Genomic DNA, 11,360 nt, shown 5'->3' on the forward strand with positions numbered 1-11,360 from the left:
GGCAAGAGCTGGTAGCCGGGCTGGATGAGCAGTTCATTCACCGTTCCTTACACACTGAAGGAAGAGAGATTTGCACCTTTAAAATTGCTTTCTTAACCAGGGTTTAGCACCCTTGGGTTCTCAAGGGTTAAAATACCTCTGGCACCTTGGATCAGTGTATGGGGATTTAAAAGTGCTCTAGATGAAGCAGGCAAATGAGTCAAACTGCGTTTAGTGAATTCCCTGGCTGTCAGTAACGCAGCCAACCCTGTGCTGAGGACATCTGGGGCTCGTCTGCTGTTCGTAGTGGAGGTTTCGGGCCCTTTTTCAGAGATGTCCCCGCTCTGTAAGTGACGGCTTTACTGACCAGAGGGCAGGAGGCACTTTGGGAGTGGCCCCTTCTGATGGAGGCTGGAGAGCTCTGCTCTTCTGTCCTGGCCGTCAGGCCGTGGCTTTCCCAGTGCTCCCATCTCTCAGCTCAGCTCTGCTTTCTGTCATTAGGACACAGCTTTGATTTGCCAGGGCTGAGGGAATTGGGACGTCCCCTACTGCCCATCTGCACGAGACACACCCCTCTAGCAAGGGACAGGACAACCTCACACATACAGAAAGTGAAACCACCCGCTAATTACTCCATGGGAATGCAGCAGGCAGAGCTTTTTGTCCAGACTGCGCCCGCGCTGCTGTTAGCGTCAGGAGCCCAGAGCTTCCAGCACGGCATCTTCCTCCCCGTTCCCCTCCCTGCCCTGGGCAGATCTCTGTTTCAGGTCTGTCCCTGCTGTTTCATGAGCTGTGCCCTCTAGGCGTGGTTGTCGAGTGTTAGGACAGACTTTGGGTGTTGTGTTGCGTTGTGTTACACAGCAGTGGTTGTGTCAGTCAGATGTGGACAAGTCCAAAGTGCAGATGTGCGATGACAAGTGCCCGTTATCTGGCCCCGACTCCAGGAGAACTGAACCCCTTCAGCCTTCTCATTGCGCGTGTGTGTGCATGCACGTGCCACCAAGCTGTCTGCGTGTCACATCGATTTTTCCTATCCCCTCTGTGGCCCTGATGTGACAGTCTTCTCCATGCCGGGTGGCTCTGAGCACCTTCCTCTGTGAACAGGCTGGGGTCAGCCCTTTGGAGGGACTCTTTCCCTTTGTGCCCGACGTGGCTGCCTGCAGCCTCACTTTGCAGGTGGCAGGCATGGAAGTCCTTGCCTTGCACAGGAGACTGAATTGGACTGCAGCGTGTTTAGCTGGGAAATTCGGCAACTTTATTTCAAGAACTAAGTCAGCCTGAGCGTTTGTGTGTGCTCAGAGGAGTGTGGGCAGGACCGAGCAGGCCTTTGACACTGAGGCTGCCTTTGGGTCCGCAGGCAGTGAGCGTCCCAGCAGGAGATGGCCCTGGTCCACTGCAGCCTGCGCTGGATCCTCTTCCTCCTGTTGCTCAAGCCCTTTTTGCCTTTAGGATCTGCAGGAGCTCCTGCAGCCGGGTAAAGGATTGCAGCAACTTCTGGAGGGGAAAGGGGCAGGAGGTAGACCAGCCCCACTGTGCTGGTGTTGGGCTGGGCCTCTGAAAAGGAGCTGAGGCGGTGAGAGAAGGACTCCATGCCCATGATGTTGGTGCAGCCCTTGGTGTCGAATACAGTCCCATCTGTTGCAGGATCCAGTGGTAGTAGTGCTGAGTCGAGGTGTACATTCCATGCCGTTTCGCTCTGGCGCAGCCTCTCCCCCAGCTGCTCACCCCAACGAGCCAGAAGTAGTCAGCACTCTTGTCTTTGCAGACGAGAGGAACACCGCTGTCACCCTGCAATGGAGGAATGAGGGTCATGGTGGTGTCGGGTGGCTGCTGGCAGCACTAGGGCCGGCTCCTTCTCTCTGCCAGCACCCCTCAGAGCTGTGCCCGCGGCACAGAGGCCCTGCTCAGGTGCTGAGGGTGACTGGACCTTGTCTGGGAGGGGGTGGTGGGCCCATGGGGTAGGACTCGCGCTCATCTCTGCACAGCCATGCTGGCCGGGTGCAAGAGGGATGTTCCAGGGCTGGGAGCTGGATCTCAGGGCTGCCAGGAGCGCTGGGTGGGCTTTCTGGGCAGAGTCCCGGGCCTCTGGGCAAGTGGGGCCCTGGGCAAGGACCTGCAGCTGGGGAAGGGGAGCCCCAGCAGCGGTGGGGACTCTGCGGTGGTGGGAGGGCGACTGGCCAAGCAAAGACCGTGCTGGGGAGTGTCTGGGCAGCTGTAGGGGGCTACCGGTGCCACTGGGCGTTGCCTTGTCGCAGGCTCCTACCTGGCAGGTGTCAATGCCGCCCTGCAGGTAGCCATCGCAGAGGTTGTGGGGGTGGACGGCTCCGCGGTACCACTGGCTGCTGTTGCAGAGGTTGAGTTCGATGAGGCGGACCTGGGCCTCCTGCGGGACGTCCGTTGGTCCTGCGGCTGCGAGCACAGAAAGGAATTAATGCCAGGCAGCAGGTTGCCAGGTCTCCCGCCCTGTCTGGGGGAACCCCTCTATTCCCTGGGGTTTGGCTTTGTAGCCTGACAGGCGCTGCCCCAGCATTGCCTGGCTCTCTTGCCACGGGCCCCAGGCCAGGCCCATCTCTCTACGGGCACACGTCCCCACAGGCGGGCTCTGGCTCTCGCCTCCGCTGTCAGGAAACCCAGCCCGCCTCCCCGTGTGCCGAGCTCGCACTCAGGATGCGAACACTCTTTGTGAAATCACCTCTCGCCATCGTGGCCCCCCAGCCGCTGACGTAGCGCATTGTCAGCTCCGACACTCGCAGCCAGCTGTCGGGCACGCAGGGCAGAGTGATGTAGTAGCCTCACTGCACGGGTTGGTCCAACTGCAGCAGCGCAACGTCGTTCCTCTTGGTGACGTTGCTGTAGCGTGGGTGAACCAGCAGCCGCTTAATGCTGCCAACTTGGGTCTCTGGGCCCGGCTGAGTCAAATGGGTGGCCCCGACCACCACGCACCACATGGTGACATGCCTGGAAGGCAGATGGGGAGAGGGCTCAGAGGGATCCCAGCCACGTGCTGCCGCAGCCCAGCAGGTCCCTGCTCTCTGTTTCACACGGGGCAGAGGAAAGCAGTGCTACGGAGGCTCAGAGTGCCCCTGCGTGCCTTGGGCTCGAGGCGTGTCGAGCTGGAGGCTATAGGAAGCCGTGGCAGGATCCCAGCTCTCTCCTGAGCAGCCTCTCAGCCGGGCTCTGCAGTGCCCAGGCACTGGGTGTACGGCAGGGAAAGGGGACGGGAGTAGCACGTGGTGCTGCGGAAGGGGGACCCGCGAGTGCCGGGGGATATCCCCGTTCCTGGCCCTCCTTCCCTGGCCTCGAGGAAGCAGTGGGCTGCTGTCAGGACCCACTCTGTGCTGATGGGAGACCCTCCACACACATGCCCCGTGCCTGCTTCCCAGGGGTCCTGGATGCTGATGATCCAGGGCCAGGCCCCTGGCAGGGTGCCTGTGGCCCCACGACGTGCGACGTGCCGTAGTGAGCAGCCATGGGCCGGAGCCCACAGGTCCCCCTGTAACCAGAAACCCATCACCCTCCTGCTCGACGGCTCGCGGCTCTCCCTGCTGGAGGTCAGCCCTCTGCCCTCCCCACAAGGTTCTGCATGGATCGTGAGGCCAGGGAACCCCGGGGGGTGGACAGGAGGCATCTGCCCCATTTCGGCTTTAGCCCCGCAGGCGAGTTGTGCCAGCAGCCCGGGTGTGGCCACAGGGGAGGCAGAAGCTGGGGTCGGACACGCCCGGCAGACCCCCCTGAATGCCCTGCCCAGGGGACGGGGGTGTGCAGGCGTTAATAAACTGGTCCCCTTGTGCCCCTGCAGCCTCCTCCTCTCCACTGTTAGCTCATTTGGACTTGACCTCCACACATCATCATCCTTTCTGCAAAGCTATCTCCGGCATCAGGACACACTTTTAGGACTTTCACATGATTGTACCTTAACAAAGATTGATGGGTTTGTAGGTCCTCCAAGTTAGCAAGGGACACAGAACTGATCCTGTGCTGAATTAGAGGCATGGGCTTGCTGCTGTCCTTCTACATGGAGACGAGTGCCATGGATTTGATATTGCTCGGAGTAAGAGGAAGGACCCAGTAATTGCTGGAGGTCTGAACTGGGAGCTGCAGCTCCACTGGAGAACTGACGGCACTGATCCCACTCAGGGCTTCTCGCCACTCTAAGATTAAGATGGCTAAGGGAACATTATTTTGGCCCAGCTTTTATCTTAGCTACTCTATCGAGAAAAGCGGCCAAGAAGAGAACTGAATGCAAATTATTCTCTTCTGTAACACAGACATGGCTGTCAGGAAAAGGACCCAAACACAACCAGGACAGCATGGGATCATTTTTATTCTCAGATAACCTTAACTGGATTCCTGCTCAGTCAGGAGAATGCAGTTCAGGAGCTTATTTACCAGCCATCACACTCTTTAACTCCATCCTTGGCTTCATCCCTAGCAAGGAGAACTAAAGAATGAGATTAATCCCTTTGCAGAGAGGATCAAAAGAGTCCAGGCATCATCATCCATCTTGCCACGGAAAAGACACTTCCTCAGCAGATAGACAATAGAAACCGGTTGCTAAACTGTTTGTATCCTTTCCTCACCCTCATAAAAGATGTAAGATCCGCAACTTAGTCAAAAAGTCACAGACAGGCAAAGGAGAACCGTTACTGTTGAGCTTCGCTCTCTGTTGGTTCCTGCAACATCTCATCTCACCGAGAGCGCTGAGCGAGTGTCCTGATTAAATAATAATAAACCTTGCTGCCTTTAATCATTGGGTTTTATCATTAATAACAAGGTTCAAAACTCCAGGCTGCCATTTGTAAAGGGCGCACAGAAAACGTGAAGTAGCGTTATGCTTCATCTGAGGAATACGATCCCTTTCCCAGAAGGGCCAAACAGCCTCAAAGTGCTCAAGGACAGTCAAGGACAACTCAAGCTGTGGAGAAAAGACAAGCTCATTTTATTTCCATGGAGAATAAGCCTGGGCAGACCAGGCATAGAGGTAGAGCTAGCTTCCCGAGGCACACAAAGCTGAATCCTCTGAAGGCATCAGGTGCCTGCATGGGAATTTAGGCTGCCCTGACTCCCACAGATGCCTTGGCAACAGGAGGCACCTAAAGATCTGGGACTGTGGCCAAAGCAGACCAGCTGCCTTGGCCAAAAGCCACAGGGGATTGGGGCTAAGAAAGGTGACCCTAATTCAGGCTCTAGCTTCACACCTGCAACCTTGACCTTCCTCTTCATAAGCACATTTACCCCTGCTGTGGACACAGGACAGTAAAATGAAAGAGAAGACCAAGACCCGGAACAGTCACCTTCACTAGACAGGAATAACTGCATCTACTACAGCACCACCACCCTGATGGGGAAACCTGTTGGTTTGGAATAAAAGCTTATAGGAGAATAGTGTTTTCTCTAAAGGTGTCCATGATGCTAAACAAACATTTTAAGGACAGGAACTGTGGCTTTTTTCCACCCATAATTAACAGTGTTTTCAGAGCTTTTACACAAACCATTTAGGGGTTGTTAACTAAAAATCTGCCTCGTTACTTTTACTGTTTAACACTTTCAATTTCTCCTTTCTTTTCTGGCTTATGCATTTCTATTGAAACTCCCCTCTTTTCATCTCAGTCTGCAGCCCATGTGCAGCGCAGAATAAAACTTTACACCCTTGAGAGAAAAAGTAAAAAAAAAAAAAAAAATAAACAGGACAGAAATAATCTTGAAGAAATAATCTTCACTAAGGTTGGAATGCGACCTGGCAGGAAGAGGAGGGAAGCGTGACTCCTGCAGCAGTGTTTTTAAGATGACAGGAAAAGTAAGAGACTTCAGAGAAAAAGGTGTGCTGTAAGGAGGCAATTTAGCCATGACCACAGCCTCAGAGGGAGCAGAAACAGTGCCTGAGGAATGGAAACCAAAGCGTGGATAGTCACGGCGCTGTGGAACCAGAGATGGAAGGCTCTACCGTTCCATCATTAGAACAAGGAAAGCAATTAACCCCCCCTCAGAGCAAAGTCCGTTTGCCCTGACTGACGAGAAGAAGCAGGTTCTTTCCCATATTCAGTGGTTGAGAATAGAAACAGCTCGGAGACAAGCACTAGCGACTGCAGCTCTATTCTTTGAGACTCTTCCTCTCCACGGCACAGGAAAGGCTCTTTCTGGGGAGCCGGTTTGAGACCCCGAACCCAGCACCTGCACCTCAGGACCATACTGAACATAACAGTGCAAACCCAAAACAACTTCCAATTCACGTTCTCAAGTTGTAGCTTGAAAAACGCAACTCCTGCCATAACATCTCCTCCACTGCACTCGGCTCTCTCCTGAAGAAGAGTGAGAGCACGCACTAGAGACACTCGCACAGCAGCGTGGAGTTCACGACAGAAGTTTGGGAAAACTGTGGCAAAAGAGTTGTAACAGAGATCTAAAGGGCATTTGGTACAGTTTGCTGAAGCAAGTTCAAATGCTTGCTCTTCTGTACACAGAAACCACAAGCTGAAGTCCATCAGCTCCCCTCTCTGCTCTGAACCCCTCTGACCCTGCGCAAGTCCAGAACCAGACTCAAGGTTTCAGCATCAGCCTACTGCAGCTTCTCCAGGGTGGCTTAAACCAGGCTGGATTTAGGTATCAAATGAGCATCAAGGAACAACTCCAGCCCCCAACTGTGATGTGTTCTTTCTAATTATCTTCACTCCAGTGAAGCAACCACCAGCAGGGCAGCAGGGAACAGACACAGTCGCACCTCAGCCAGCAGCAGCTTTCTGTCAGGTCTTCAGAACCTTCACAAGATGAAGAAACTAACGACCATATGCTCAGAAAGCATTGTCATGAGGAGCACAACAGGCACATCGAATCATTGAAATCTAACTACTGCCAAGTCCTGTAAAAAGCTCCAACAAAAAAAGCCCTCCCAGCCTGCTTCGCACTAAGTTTTTCATTTCCCAGGTTAAAAGAAGTTTTACATTATCATCACCACCTGCCCTCCACTAAAACCGTCCTTTCTCCGCAGATGGGTGAGGCCCACTCTCCTTAATAAATCCTCACATAGAGAAGAGAAGGAACAGAAACAGCAACTCCGTACACATTGGGTATTTCCTCTGCAATCACGTAGCCTTGGGACATCTTCCATAATTCCCCTCAGTCTGCATTGTAACAACCTTGAGAAGAACTTTCTGTCATTCTTTCTGTCTGTTTTCTAGCTTTTAACCCTTTGATATTATCCAACTAGGGTTAAGTTCTTGAAGAGCCTTCAGTTTCTTCAAGGGGCATGGTTTTTTCCTCCCCTTTCTAAAAGCATTCATTACTCCGCTGTTCAACCACACTGCTGTTCTCTGAAAGGATTTTAGCTATGGTTTTGACAGGTGGTAAAACATTTACTCTGAACTGCTCACACAAGGTCTTTGAACAGTCTCCAAGCCTCCTGCAAGCCTTGTACCCTCTGCCCCTCCCGCTCATTCCCTGTTAACAAGCTTTCTCCACTTCAAAAAGAAAACCCCACCAACAGTGTAGTCTTAAGGGACTTGGGGGCTGTTTCATGACTGTAAAGCATTGAGTTGGAGTACATTTGGTCTCTACAACTGAACAGCTGTTTCCTCGTTACCTCTTGAGCCAGGTCCTGTACACAGCTGACAACCAGCAGAGTTACATGTCCCTTGTGGGTTCTCTGCTTGACGGCTCAAGGAGCTGTCAGTCCGGGGGCCTAAATACATTTAAACAAACTGTCATGACATTCAATCAGTCTACGCGGGTTAAACTGAAGTCTCCTGTTATCACTAAGAGCAATTTCAAAGGAAAAGTTTAATGAAACTGTAGTCATGACCTCTTCCCCTTGCCAGCTCTGTCAGGTCTCCCAGCCAAGGAACTTCTCTGCTTTTAAATCAAGTGGAATCTTTGGACTCATACTTTCCACTTCCTTCTCTTGCTGTGTTACTGTAGAAGAAACATCTGGGGATAAAAATGCAATTATTTCTCTCCCTCCTCTTTATCTCCCTAAGAAATGAATGCTTCTGAATCACAGCAGGCCCACCATACTACTCTTAAAGCAAGAGAAGACATGTTTGGTAAGACGCCCCTACAAACCTTCTGCTTCCATCTGCCTAGTTATTTTCCTGATCCAGTTAGTGGTGCAGAGAATTAAACCTCAGCCTTCAAGACCAACAGCTCCCAGGAGACCACTCCAGATATAATACTATTTAAATATGAAACAGCTCCTGTCCTCAGCTAGAGCTCCTCAGCTACAGCTGAGGAGGCATAAACCAGAGAAAAGTTGTAATTACTAGGAGGGATTAAGAATTAATAAAAAAACGTAAAGGTTTTGATACCCGAGAGGCTCCCAGCTCAGGGGAGATGCTGGTCACAGGCCACTGCCATCCAGGAGAGCTCAAAGGGTCTCTCTTGGGGTTGCAACTTACAGGGTCCAAGATAATTGACTTTTGTCAGATCCCTTTTGCTCACGCCCAGCTCAAACAACAAAGTATTCTGGTGCCTTCCAGCAGTCGCACAAGAACTTGAACAATGGGCAACTCTGTTATTGTTCTCATCTGACCCCATCCCAGGCACACCTGTGCCAGGCCCTTGGGAGATGATGGGCTGGTATAACCGTTTCCAAGCAATCGGGAGGGCAGGAGCCAGGCTCGTTAAGAGGTGCCTTAATGTTATCAGTCCTTATCTCCACAGATGGGTGTATTGCTCGGGGGAGGTGGCTGGAATCACACCTGGCACCAAGCAGCCCAACAAGGAGGGGCGGGGAGGGGGGAGAACTGCACCACCACAATCCACCCCGTGACTAAAATCAGTTTATCTTGTCCATAGAGTGGCAGTGTGGCTGCCTCTTGCCTTTATGCCTATCAACAGAGGATGCCACAATCCAATTATAATTGGAGGGGATTTTGTCTTTGATTAGCGTCTATCAAAAAAAAAAATTATTTGTGGGAAGTATACACACAGAGATACTTCTGTAACTGCGTAATCTGTCTAACCATCCCCCAAACCCTAGTATACAAAACTACTAACCAGTCCTATAAGCAGTAAACAAAGTTAGAATTAGGAAAATCATGACCGGGTGAAACGTGGAATTAAACAGTCCTGTGCCTGTTGGTGACCACCCAAAAAAAGCTTTCCCACCATCGATGCTCCCCATTCTTTTTGACTCTCACTAGAACTTGGTGTATTTCTTTTATATCATGCTGGACCGTGATAAGAGTCTTTTGTCCATTTTTAAAAGCAGTTTGAAAGGCAAAGAGCAGAGCCTACCTGGAGCCATCTTGGACCAAAGCTGGCCAGCCAGATCCTACTCAGGGTTGTCTTTGATCCTGGCCTGCCACTCACAGACTAATTAGAGCCCAGTTGGACACCACCTGGCCACCCAGAGGACACGTAGAACCTGCCTGGAGCAGAGGTAATCCTGCCAGGGCCTACCCAGAGCCCTTGTGGCCTACTGCCAGCTAGCCAGAGACTACTTGCAGCCCTCTTGGACCAAAGCTGGCCAGACAGATCCTACTCAGAGTTCTCCTTGAGAACAGCCTGGCACCCAGAGCCTACTTAGAGCTCACTTGGACACAAGCTGGCCAGCCAGAGGCAATTCAGAGTCTGCCTAGACCACAACTCAGCCAGCCAGAGCTTACTCAGAGCCGCCTGGGAGCCCAGCTTGCCAGGCAGAGCCTACTCAGAGACCTTTGGGCCTTCAGGCTGCCAGCCAGAGCCTACCTGGAGCCCTTGGTATAGGCCCCTGAGACCCCAAACGCTAAACACTGGCTAAGAAAGCAATTTTAGATACACAAATCTAATTTCCTTCAGTGTTTAAGGAACTGAGTGAACTGCTCCTCCATCCTGGATACCAGCTCTTGCTACAAGGAGGATTCATTTCCCTGCATCTTGCATGCGGCTCCTGCTTCAAATACTGAGATGAATCAGCAGATCCTGTCCTGGAGGAACAGGGGATCCGGCCCTGAACCTCTGTGCATCACACAGCCCCATTTGTCTCTGCAGATTAAGAGTCAGAAGCAAAAGAGAAACAGAACAAACAATACGCTGATATAAACTGCTGGATTTGGAGGCCTGGTATCCCCGTACCAAAAGACAAGTCCCAAGACACCCGGGCTAAAGGATTGTTCTTTCAAGTACAAGAGGTCCTACAGGAAACCCCCTTGTTTTCTCCGGGATTTGGTCACCAGAGAGCTGCCCACCAGCCCCTGGCCAGAAGAGCACACATCCTAATTAAAGGCAACATGTAAAAGCCCCAAACAACAGAAGTCGAGATTCTTTGGTGGCATCTGGCAAGTGACAAAGATACAGCAGCTTTTGGTAACAATTCCTTGAAGGGAAAGCCAGAGTTGATAGGCATCCCCGCTGGGAGGCTCTTACAGAGGAGAGTGTTAAACAGCGTCAGCTGGCAGCTTTGAGCATTGTCTGGGAAATGTCAAACCCTGTCAAGGTACCACAGAGCTCTCTGCAGCCAGGCCCAGCGAGGGACTCCTGTGGGCTCAGATCTGAGAACACAGAGCGATGGGCCACCAGCCCTGCCGACAGAAAACACCTTCTGAGCAGCGGGCGCAGAGAGTACAGCGCCCTCAAACCACCAAAGCAGCCAGGTCAGCCCCCGGACACCCAGCATCTCCCCACAGCACCTGCAGCCACGTCTGCAGCCCAGCCCTGCTGTCAGGAGTCCTCTCGGGCTGGGCGGGTCAGCGCCCGTATGTGGGGGTGCTGATGTCACCGGTGACACGGTGACCCGCTAAGGGTGTCCCTGCCCAGATATGGGGGTGTGATGTCACGACGGCCATGGTGACACCACCAAAGCTGTCCCTGCCCACATATAGGGGTGCTGATGTCACAACGGCCGCTGTAACCCATGGCAACTAGCCTATAACAAGGGTCGCTGGGCTCCAGCCGTGTGTCAGTGCGACCTGGGAGGTGAGGAGAGGGCAGGGGAGGGATGGGGCTGGTCGGGGGCTGCCGAGGAAATAGGGGAGGTCCCACACCTCAGGACGCCGGGGCTGTGCTGAGAGCTGACCCATGCCCCGCTTCTCCCTCAGAGTCAGCCAAGGAGCATCTGGGAGAGACACCCCGGTGCTGCTGAAACAGGGACGCTCCCAACACTCGCTGAGGACGTGCGCCATGTCTGAGAGGCAAGAGGACGAGGCCCCCGACTCGATGGAGCAGGGTGAGAGCAAAGTTTCCCTCCCACAGCACAGCAGAGGGGCTGTCGGGGCGGTCATCATGGGGCTGAGCGTGGTGGCAGTGGGAGGCAATGCCTGCGATGCCCCTTCCTCGCCACGGCCCCCAGCCCTGCCCCTCAGCCCCTCAGGGACGGAGCAGGGCCCTGGGGACAATCCCTCAGGGACGCTTCCCCCAGCCCCACAGAGGTGCTCATTCCTGCCGGCATTTGTTCTTTCCCCTCCAGCGTG

The 11,360-nt window shown here is 53.1% G+C and overlaps 1 pseudogene; it reads right to left on the bottom strand.

Moving 5' to 3' along the window:
* Window positions 1-1,407: 1,407 nt before the first annotated feature.
* LOC141972323 (acrosin-like) lies at window positions 1,408-7,077 on the bottom strand (annotated as a pseudogene).
* Between the last annotated feature and the right edge of the window lie 4,283 nt (window positions 7,078-11,360).

Source organism: Athene noctua, chromosome 32, assembly GCF_965140245.1.
Source record: "Athene noctua chromosome 32, bAthNoc1.hap1.1, whole genome shotgun sequence".
Classification (NCBI taxonomy): domain Eukaryota; kingdom Metazoa; phylum Chordata; class Aves; order Strigiformes; family Strigidae; genus Athene; species Athene noctua.